Here is a 12,147-nt window from a genome sequence, read left to right on the forward strand (position 1 = left end):
ACACATTTGAGTTTACTCATCTCTCAGTTTCTCCTGTGTACATATGAATATACATATTAATAAACTGTTTGTTTTCTTTTGTTAATCTCTCCTTTGTTACAGGGGGCCCACATGGGAATTTAGAAGGGCATAGGGAAAAGGATTTTTTCCTCCCCTATCAGGGGCAATAGGGGTAGAGCCAGAGAAGGGAAGAGCTGTCCTAAGAGGACTCTTGCTTGGTGGGGAGGAACAAGAGATAGCGAGGTAAGGTTAGTATAATTCACTGGATTTGAATGTGATTTAAGTATAATGGTTGTATCAGTGGTATTAGATATTTTACAATTTGTTGCTGTCATTTCCTACAATATGAGAAAGATACTCTATAACTAAAACACGTAAGAGTGCAATACGAATGGCCTTGGTAACGTTGAGTTAATAATCTCCCCTATTAGAATCAAAGAATGAATTACCACCTCTTATTCTGAGTTCTGGAAGGGTCTTGTGATTCACTCTTTGCCAGTGGAAACTGTTAGAGAAGAAATCTTGGTTTACAGCGAGCTGGCTGCAGATCAGGCTGAAGTCTACTTGGGAAAATGGTAATTAATCAAACTTTTTATACAAATATATGTGTTTGAATAAGATGTGTGTCAGAAAAAGTTCTCATTTTGTATGCTTCATCACTGGACTGTAAGCTGTGAGAGTGGGGACCAGATCTGATTCACTCATCTGGTGTATCTAGAGCCTAGTATAATGCCTGGCACATACTAGATACTCAACAAATAATCACTGAATGAATGAATCATAGAATTACATGGAACCAGACTCTTTGAAAGTTGTTAGCAAGCATTTATTACATTCAGGAGCACATTACTGGGTCCTCAAAAGAAAAAGAAAAAAGCAGAAAAGCAAACAGATGACTGTTTCTTATAATCTAGATGTAGCATACAAATTCATGATCTTTGACTTAAAAGAAAAAAATTGGGCTATTTAAAGAAAAAGGCTTCAGCTAAAGGATGATTCTGGCAAGATGACAAAAGAGGGATGAAGTAGAGAAGATTCCTGATTAAGGTCTTCAGAGCTTTCCTAATTAGATAATTACTAAGGAAGAAAGTGGTTACTATCAAAGTAGAAAAGGTAATTTCAAAGAAGGTGACATCTGATATTTTGACTTTGAGTTTCACAATGTCTAAACTCAGTTCAATCTAGAAAATAATTTATAAAATAGACTTGGGTTTAGAATTCAGTATTGGTGTAGGAGGCTGAAGGGAGCAGAACTGTCACCCCCGAAATATGCCTCTTTGGCATGAGAATTATTTTAGGCTGATTATTGTTAAGAAACAGCAGACATAGGAAAAGTTTCAAAACCCAGTGGAAGTTACCCTTTTGTAAAGGAAATGTACATTTATGAGAGAAATCTATATTTGTAGGGGTGTCTCCTTGTCTGTACCAGGAAGAAAAGGATGCCTCTAAATCTCTAGAAACTATTGTCAATGGCAAAGTCATTAAATCTGCATAACAACTGTACTCTTGTTTACTGTGCTTTTTTGCTGGTGACCTCCCAAGACTGGCCTATTCCTCTCTCACAACACTTTTTTTCCCCCCAGTCTTTAATTGGAAATGGTATTTTTTTAAAAAAATATTTTATTTATTTATTTGACAGACAGAGATCACAAGTAGGCAGAGAGGCAGGCAGAGAGAGAGGAGGATGCAGGCTCCCTGCTGAGCAGAGGGCCCCATGCGGGGCTCGATGTGGGGCTCGATCCCAGGGCCCTGAGTCCATGACCTGAGCTTGAGCTGAAGTCAGAGGCTTTAACCCACTGAGCCACCCAGGTGCCCCTGGAAATGGAATTTAAAGTGATGACTTGAGCCACTTCAGAGAGTTGCTCAGTTTCCCTGGGTATCTGCTATGTATATGGGAGGTATGCATGTTATTGAGCTTCTATTGATTTTTCTCCTGTTAAACTGTCTTGTATTACAGGGGCTGTCTTAGCCAATGTTAAGATGGGTAGAGGAAAAATTATTTTTCCCCCTTTACAAGGCTAAAATATTTTTGTCAAGTTTCCAATTTTATTAAGGTTATTCACACCACATAAAACTATTTTCTCTCAAAATTTTGTGGTACTTCTTGAAAGAGTTTCAAGACACAAATTTTAGAGTACTGCGGTCTACAAGGAGAAGTTCTGAACTGTGTATGTTAATGAAGTGTTCAATACAAGGTCCTAAACTGAAACTAGCATTGATAAAATCTCTTCCCAACATTGCAAATGGTGAGGCAGCTCAATAAAAAAAGAAAACCCTAGGCCAAATGACTAGTAAGTTGCTGGCACAGGGCGAAGAGCGTACTGGGCATTTGTGTTTGCTTTGTGTGTATGCATATGTACACCTGTGTGTTTTCCTGCAAAATTTCTTTGACATTGAAATTCGAAGTCAATTTCTTTATGTGTTACATCAGTGTCTCATTCAAAAATACTTTAATAATGTCACTGAATCTTTCCTCTAAGACCTTAATAATGTCACTGAATCTTTCCATTTCACTACCCACCCTCCTAACTTACTTCAACTTGGCAAACTTAAAATGGCCATTTTTTTCTTTTCTTCCTCACATGGACAAATTGTTCTTAAGTAATGACATCAGTTGTCAGGCACAAATACTATCCTTTCATATCTAACCACAGTTATAAGCCAAACTATTTAATTTCAGAGACATCACCCTCATTTTATTTGGTGAAAGGTTAACGACTTTTCCACCCAGTGCCTTCAATCTCTTTTTTGATTTAATGGATTTGGATAGAATATAAAGTTCTAAAAGTACATTTCTCTACACTCTGCAGGAATGAGATCAGCTTTGTCATGTATTAAGAACTAAAGTTTGCCTTTTGTGCTAGGTGCATAATCCTCATCCCTAAAAAGGCATTCGTTCTCTGGGATGTTCAATGGGAAATGGCTGTGAATTAGGATAAAATAAAAACACTACCACCAAATACACAGTGAGCACAGATATCTATTTTCATGGTTACTGGCAAGTTACATATCTTAGAGGAGGATATAGGTTTCTATATTAGAAGTATAACCAAGGAGTAATACTAAGGAAGAATAATTTTTGGGAAAACAGGATCTGGGAAGAAAAGAGATGAAAATTCAGATCATGGGAAGAATATCTCCACTCTTGCTCCATGTTCAAATGCTTCTTCTGCATGTGAAAATATTCAAATTCTCAACGTTGGTTTTTCAGGATTAGGGGAGCAGCAGAAGGAACTGGAAATCAGGCTTAAAGTTTTTAGAAAAACAATTTACATTCTCAGATCTAAAAAGCAGCAGGCAGAAAAGGCTAGAGAAGATTGTTTTAAGGTCTTGGGATCAGACAGCTAATCTAATCTTTAATAGTTAAAACTTGATTTCACATGGTCTTTTGTAGAGCACAGAAACTTAAACTTGGCTGATTAATCCTTGTGACATCATCATATGCAAACAAGTGTCAATATTTGGGTTTCTCCCTTTCATGATATGGCCTTCCTCCTGAAAACATATCCTTAGAATTCAAGACAGACCATGCCAGACTGGAGATTCTCCTGCCCCAGCCTTTGGAATTTACCCCTTTCCCTAGTTCCTTCTCCCACATGCACAGCTGTGAACCAACTGCCCTCACTGGTGTGGCCACTGTGGCAGCAGCCGTGAGTGTCTTACTCATCCCTGTCACGAGGTGAACACAAGGCACGAGGCAGTGAGGCAGCTGAGAGAGGCTCCCTGGTGCAGCCAGTGGGTCCTGTGACCACGAATGCAGACCGTGCATACAGTTAGTTTTACTGACCAGCTGGGCTTTTCCTTCATGCATCACACAAGTTGGCAATGATCAGTGATCAAATCTGCTTGATTTTTGGACAACAATTTTCGTTTTCCTTCTTGTGAAGCAATAGCTTCCTCAGCCCCATTCAGTGACACTAGACTGTACCCTGACTCCATGCAAGTGAATCAGTGTGGAGGATGATGAAATTCCGGGTGACAGATAATCTTCTAATCAGTTTGTTTACCAAAACTGGCTGCTAAGGGCTGTCATGAAAAAGTGATATCGGATACTCTACTAGTTTTTTTTAAATACAAGTCACTGTCAAGGCAGACCTTTAAAAAGAGCAATAAGGGATCAAATTTTTAGTGGTCTCTGCGAGCACAATTGTGTTTTCTTAGCTATTCTTGAGTTTTACTGATCTGTCTTACAAGGATAGTTGTTGAAAAAAAATATTCAAGAGACATTTCTGTGATATTCTTATACTACTTCTGTTCTTAAAAGAACAAAAGCAAATTTCTTGCATCTTCTCTGGGAATATTAAAAAGGTAGAAAGTTTTGAATAAAAAGATTATGCAAGACAGTTTTTTTTAATGCAAGAGAGTTTTGAGTAAAAATTAATTTGAGAGGGTAGAGCATTTTGAAAAAAAGTCTTGTTCTTCCTTCATGATTAAATGTAACATTAGGTTGATAACCATTTTTCTAAATAAATTTAGTTTATTGGGGTAGGGGAAAGGGTAAAGCAAACATTATTGTTGCTTCCCAGTTTAACTTTGGGAAGACTAGCAGTTAGACTTCTTATTATGATTTAAGAAGTATGATGGCAAGGGGCACCTGGGTGGCTCAGTGGGTTAAAGCCTCTGCCTTTGGCTCAGGTCATGGTCTCGGGATCCTGGGATCGAGCCCCGCATCGGGCTTCTCTGCTTGGCGGGGAGCCTGCTTCCCCCTCTCTCTCTGCCTGCCTCTCTGTCTACTTGTGATCTCTGTCTGTCAAATAAAAAATAAAAAATCTAAAAAAAAAAAAAAAAGAAGTATGATGGCAAGAATGACTTCATCATTGCAGAAAAGACCAGTCATAGTCCATTGGCAAAACCGATGAAATTGAACATGATAAAATATTTATTTGAAGTATATGTGAAAATCAGTGCAGTAAGAATACCTTTAAAGCCATGCCAATATTTAAAAAGCCATGCCAATATTTAAAAAGTTTTAGTACAGTTTATAATGTTAATACTATAATAAGCATATAGCATACAAACCCAGAAGAGTCTCACACTGACTTATGTTGATGTTTTGTAATACATTTTAAAGAAATAGGGGAGACAGAAAAAAAGGACGAGGGTATTTACAGCTGTCCTTGCCCATCAAGGCTCCAGGAGGCTCTGTTCCAACATGGTGGATCCAAGCGTCCTGTTCCACTTTACATGGTTGGAAATGCTATTTGCCACATGTAATTCTATTCTGTGCCCTTGGACTCAAGACCATGAAGAACAAGTGCCACCACAGCTCCAAGAGAGGAAACAATACTTCCTCTCTTCATATTTCCTGTGGGACAGTGCAGGCAGATGATTTGTACAATGTTATAGAGAATTAATATTCAGTGCAAGCCAGGGCTCAACTTTCTAAGCTGGAGTGTCCATCTGAGAGGGCCAAGACTTTGTGTCACTGTTTAATTTTAAGAAACTGAAAATTAAATCCTTTCCACTTTTTCCTGAATCAATATAAGTAAATATGAACACTACCAATCAAAGAACAATTCTGATCTAATCACAAAACTAACCAGAAGAGAGTTGGAAAAAAATGGTTAAAAAACAAAACAAAACAGGTGGTGCTGGGAGTAGAGAGTCTAGGAAGATTGTATGCTCACACTTGTTAGCTCTTTAAAACTTCCATTAGTCCCCATATCTGCTATCATCCTCTTCTATGGAATTGCAAAAAGATAACGTTGTTTACATTGATTATTAAAGTAATCACATAACATTTTCATCTTCTCTTGATAAAAGTCAAGTTCTTCAGGCTTTCCTATCTGAATCTGTTTAAGGAAAACTAAAATCAACTGTTGGCATGTGTAAATCTGTTAGTATGACAAAAAACCTCACAACTGAAATACAGGCAATAACTTAGGGGAATATTTTTTGTAAACATAAACACATACATTACTTAGGGGTAGGTTCAACCTCAAGATAACTGGCAACTTTAGTAACTAGCAAGGGTATAAGGATAGCATAAAATCAATACCCACTTTCTTTTTTCTCCTGATACACACTTTGAGGAAAAAAATTGGTACTGACTAGAAATCCATGAAAAAGAATTATCCATTCCATGTGAGAAGGGAAGCCAAACCTAATAAAACACTGTTTGTGTGTTAATCATAGAAGATGTTCCATGCTCACTGTGCATGGGCACTTGGCCAGAAGATTCAGAACAAGTTGTTCTCATGATTCTTAACTGTGAAGTATGGTAACAACGGGTCAGTTGAATTTGTAAGCCAGCTGGTTTTAGAAAGGGCTGGGTTGTTTGTGAAGTCAATCCTTTTTTTTTTTTTTTAAACTCATAATAATGACCTCAAGGAACCTTAACATATTCCCTTCAAGCATGTGGTACTCTTAATCAAAGTTCAATCCAGCAATTCTTTTAAATCAAGTATCTGGCCACCATGAAATCTGACCTGGAGATAATGGTGAAAGCTGATTTCTTTTTAAACTGATGTAGTGCTACATTAATTGATTTTTTTTTTTCCGGTGTTTTGGGAAAACCCTAGCATTTAGTATCTCTTCATAACATTGTATAATTGGACCCCGAGGACTTATATGAAGCTTTTTAAAGTGGTTGTTTATAGTTTTACTGTATCTAAATTGTACAGAAGCCAAGTCCTAGTTAAAGTATTATTTTGTAAAATAAAATTAATATAAACAATCTCCATGTAAGTTATCTGTATAACTTTCCAGGTAGATCTGTCCTCTGTGTCCATAAGTCTCATTATTTAATATTTGACAGCATAAAAGTGGTTATCACAGAGAGATGAATAGTGACATATGTCATGGGACTGCTTTGTAAGATAAACCACATTTTTTACTTTTTGAAATACAGAAGGGTAAGCAGATAATGTTTCTGGATATGGTACAATTATATCTATTAGGCTTTTATACTAACCTAAGAAACCTTTAATATGTCTAGTGGTGTTTTGTTAGAGATAATCCACTGACCATTAGATCACCCAAGTCAGTACACAAGAAGCTCATGACCTATTAAGTACACTTAATGTCTCAGCTACATTCAGCAGTCCAAGCCTTGCTTTTCTTCTGTGTAATAAATATTATTTGATGATGATGATGATGATTTTAGATCCTCCAAACTTTCCCTGCTGACTTACAGTCAAAGAGTAAATAAAAACTGCCCAAAAGATTTGCAGCATGAAACAATGCCTATTTCATGTTCAGAGCTCAGGAGAAACATCCTGTCATATGCAGTGTATTTATTAGTTTCACTGTTAGAACAAAATTTTACCTTCTTTTCTTTGAACCTCATTATTATTAATTATGATCCATGACAGCCTACATACCAGGCCCTGGCAGCTCACTAATGCAGCTGAAGTTAACAGCGAGATTTAAAGGCATTGTGGGTGTTAGTCATCTTGGGATACGGTTAAAATAATCACTGGTGGAAGACGAGCTGCATAACCCAGGAATAGGAAGAGTTGTGAAACTGCCCAACTGGAAGGCCATCGGACTCAAAGTCTAGGGACTGCACCCAGTGACACACCGCATAGTGACCCTGCGTGTCACCTTGTCTTGCTTCATTTTCATGTGAAGAAAAGAAGAGAAAGGAATTTTCCTCCCCACATGTTTCAAGTGAGATAAATATTTTAAATATTTTAAAATCTCCGTATGCATGTTTTTCTCTAGTCAAAGCGTAATTAACAGCAAGCTCAAGCACTTTACCAATCAAAGTCCGTATTTATTTCTTTTTCTCTTTGCCTTCCCAATTAAATTTAATAGAGGTTTAGGGAAGGAAGAAACAAATGGGTTTGGTTTCCTGGAAGGAACCGTTTAATTCAAAAGCACACAAAAATATGTAGACTTTTGATATGTTTCCACTCTTTCTACAAATGGATACAAAAATACTTCAAATCAATACATAACATTTCTATTGTAGTTAAAAAGGCTCATGAACTGTTAAATAAGCAATAAATCTTGCTTTGTCTGTATCTTAATCAGGCAGTCCAAACCCTGCTCTTCTAGGAATTACAGTGTATAGTATTATTTGATGACAATGATGAGTTTAAAAGGTATATCACAAAATGAATGGGAAAGGTGCTAATCTCATCTATGCCAATTACCTTATTTTTATTCCTTTTAATGGATCATCAAGTAATTTGTTAAAAATGTAGCACTTCATCTGGGAAGTATAATTGACTTACAATTATTGCTGATGGCTATTAATTCAATGGTTTTTTGATAAATTACACAAAAGCATTTTGAGAGGGTTCTTCAGGCTAATGTTAATGTGATATATGTAACAGTTGAGTCTATAAAGGACTCTTTTCTCTTTTGAACAGCAGTGATCTTTTTCTTTTTTTAAGATTTTGTTTATTTGTCCGAGAGAGATGGAGAGAGCACAAGCAGGGAGAATGGCAGGCAGAGGGAGAAGCAGGCTCCCCACTGAGCAGGGAGCCCAATGCGAAGCTCAATCCCAGGAGGCAGGGATCATGACCCGAGCCAAAGGTAGACACTTAACCGACTGAGCCACCTGGGAGTCCATGAACAGCAGTGATCTTATAATCACCTGAGTGATCTGTTCCAATCGAACACTATTCAATGAAAAAGACATGTCCATGAACTTTGGACACAACTGGTCTAGCCCTGGCTCTGCTACCTTCAGGAACTTGCGCCAGATACATGGCTTTTCAGAATCTATTTTCACGTGGTTAAATGAGGGTTAAATGTACTTGTCTCCAGAATTGTGAGAATTACATGAGATGATGTATATTAAATTTGTGATTTCATCTCTTAAGAATAGATCACCAGGGGATGCCTGGGTTTCTTAGTCGTTGGGCATCTGCCTTCGGCTCAGGTCATGATCCTGGGGTCCTGGGATTGAGCCCGGCATCGGGCTCCCAGCTCGGAGGGAGGCCTGCTTCTCCTGCTCTCTCTCTGCAGCTCCCTCTGCTTGTGTTCCCTCTCTCACTGTGTCTCTCTCTGTCAAATAAGTAAATAAAAATCCAAAAAAAATAAAAAATAAAATAGATAACCAGAATTGCAGAATAAAGAAACAAATGTTCTCTCTTCTTAAAATTTTAGGAGATTAAATTTTCTAAATACCCAATAATTTCCTTTCAAATAATAAAATGACTGAAAAGGTGTCTTGAGTAATAGTTATAATAATGAGTTGTTTTTCTTTGTGTAATCAAAGGACATAATCTGATATGAAAAGCCTTCACTAATGTAATTATTTCACACGATATCGATAGTGGCAGAATATGAGAAAAATCATTAAAAAGGAGTAAATGCAAAAGGAAAAAAACATAAAGAAAATAAGATAAATAAATTCTACTTTCTACTTTCTGAAATCCTCAGCTTCTATTTTGGAACTCTGATTAACTTTCTAACTCTGGTTAACTTTCGAACTGTCCATTCATGTGCCAGTGGAGAAAAACATGGCCAGTGACTTCTTTCCCAATGGGCTTCATTTCTGAATGCAGTTCTCAGAGATCCTGGAATGCCTTCTCTTCAGTGTGTGGGGTAAAGGCCAGTGACATAGAGTACTGTAGTCTGTATAATGCATCACCCTCCTAATGTCCCAAGTGTTTAATAGTGGAAGATTTCAATTTTAGTTGTGGCACTGCTTCCCAGGATTAAAGGCTCTAGTTGGAAATGAGTCAACGACAAAATGATTTACTAGGAGGTAAGCTCTGTGACAGCCAGAATTTTGCCTGTCTTGTTCCTTGCTAAATGCCCTAGAATAGGTTCTGGATTAATGCCAGGCATGTAGTAGGTGCCTTATTCTGCAAATAATATTTGTAGGAAAAAAAAGAATTAATGATTTAAAAAGAATTGACCTTGATTGTTTCTACACTCTGCTGTATGAAGTTATAGAAATAAAAAATGTGTGAAAATGTTGACCCCAAAATAACCTTATCAAATCCTACAAAACACAACTAAACATGGTGTAAAAAAGATAATTTCAGTGAAATGTTAAACATTTAATGCAATGAAAGAGACAACATATAGTAAAATATGATTTGTAACTTTCATAAGCCAATAATAGTAATTAATGCTCACTGAATATTTACTAGAAACATGCAATGGTCCAATGGGTTTTGGTATATAATCTTATTAATGGGCACGCCAGGCCTTGTAGTAGGTTGAGGATAGACTTTGGGGCCAGACAGCCTGGTTCTCAATTCTGGCTCTGGCACTTAACTGCCTCTGGAAAAATTGTTCTACTTCTTGGTTTCTCAGTTTCCTTATCTGTGAGAAGGGAAAATTAAAGCACCAACCCCCTATGGTTGTTGTGAAGATTAAAAATATAATTGATCCTAGAATTGTACCAGGCATATAGTATCTATTCTCTCTCTGTTTGTCTCTGTCTCTCACTCACTTAAAAAAGCACCTGATGAAAAATAGGAGCTATGTAAATGTTGGCAACCACTGTATATTATTATTATAATTATCATTCCCATTTTACAGATGAGGAAACCGAGGCACAGAGAAGTAACTTGCTTAGGATCACACAACTACTAAGTACTGAAACTAAGGTTGGAATAAAGTTAGTTTAACTCTAGAGCTTGTGCTCTTAACCTTTATGCTCCCTACCTCCCCAAATGAATGTACCAAAAATGCAGTTAATTCACTCAGTAATAAACTGTTTCTAGAATTTATTGAATAATTTTCAAATGATAATTTGACACTCTATGACTAGCATATCATTTTGAAGACATCGGATGAATAAGTACAGGTGTTTCTGTACTTCTGTTATTAATAAAAATATGCTATTATTAACCCAGTTGCCTGATTAATTTTTAAGAGCCAACGCAGTAGAAAATGATTGCTATTTTCTGTAATTTAGTCTTCAGAAACTGTTAGTAACTAAAAATAAACCTCATCTCAGGGAGACCAGCTTTGCGTTCTTCTGACACTCACAGATGCTTACTGTTTGGCTCCCATGTGAGGGGATGGAGCCTCAGCAATGGCGGTCCCTCAGGAAGCCTCCATGCAGATGTCACGTCACCCAAGGAAGGGCAAGATTATCTTTCAGTGACTGTCTAAGAGGTTGGTGTGTTTGAAGAACAGTTGAGCCACACGTTTAATTAAAAAAAAAATAATACCACAGTACAATGACATGTATTCCTCACCGTGCAGACTATATTTAAATGGTAAATGAGAAGAAATGATGTTTGTTAAAATGTCAAATAGACTCTTGAGGGGCTTCAGTGTAGGATCCTGGAAGGATAAAAAAAGAAATCTTAATTTCCAAATTTCCCCTCAAATTATTTTAACTTTAAACGTTTAAACAGCCTATGAAACTTGGCCAAGTATGTCAAATACACTATTTATAAAGTGAAAGACTGAAACTTCAGGAAGGTTATTTTCCATTAAAAATTACAACCATTTTCTTTCCTGAAATCAGTCAGATAGGTTTATACACATAGATCCTGGCCAAGGCTGGGGTGATTAACTTCTTGACTAATTTAATTTGTCACTTTAGCTCTAGACACTGTCTCTTCTGAGCCATTCCATGTCACCTGAGAGTCCCTACAGTACCATGGTGAACATTTGAAAAAATAATTCAAAGAAACCCATATTGCTACTTTGGAAAACTCAGTTACTCTTTGAAAGCTTCAACTTAGGCCCAATAATATTCAAAATCTCTCCCAAATAATCTGGAAAGTTAGAAGGCCATTAGTGTACTGAAGGCAGAGCCTCTCTGCAACTGAAGTTATGATTTCTTTTACTCTTTTATCTGTCAATCTCTTTAATTTTTTATCTGTAAAATATATTTTTGAGCCTATTTGGGATGCCTACCTGACAGCTACAGAGCTAAGGTGTCAAGAATGACTCCACTTCTTGATTTTTATACAGTAATCATAAAATCCTTGCTGAATATTTGGTTACATATGGGAGTAATTGTTGATAATTATGTTAACACAAATTTATGCAAAATCAGAGAAACAGGTTTAATCTTAATACTCCAGGTCAGTCAAGGAATAACTGCATGTTTTTAAAATGCATGATTCTGTAAATGAAAAAGAAACTTCTTTAGGAATCAATCACAAGCTACTGTTTGGTTATCAGTAGGGCAGAGTGTCTTTTTGTTAGATTTTGCCACACTTCCCTCCAATCTCTCCAGTGCATCTCTCTTCTGCCTGGGCACCACTGCCACCTTGC

At 37.0% G+C, this 12,147-nt stretch overlaps 1 protein-coding gene across 1 annotated transcript in view; it reads right to left on the reverse strand.

Annotated features, from left to right (window-relative positions):
* Nucleotides 1–12,147, reverse strand: part of KCNQ5 (potassium voltage-gated channel subfamily Q member 5) — a 539,583-nt gene that overhangs the window by 212,740 nt on the left and 314,696 nt on the right. The gene's annotated exons all lie outside the window — the stretch shown is intronic.

This window comes from Mustela nigripes, chromosome 5 (genome assembly GCF_022355385.1).
Source record: "Mustela nigripes isolate SB6536 chromosome 5, MUSNIG.SB6536, whole genome shotgun sequence".
Classification (NCBI taxonomy): domain Eukaryota; kingdom Metazoa; phylum Chordata; class Mammalia; order Carnivora; family Mustelidae; genus Mustela; species Mustela nigripes.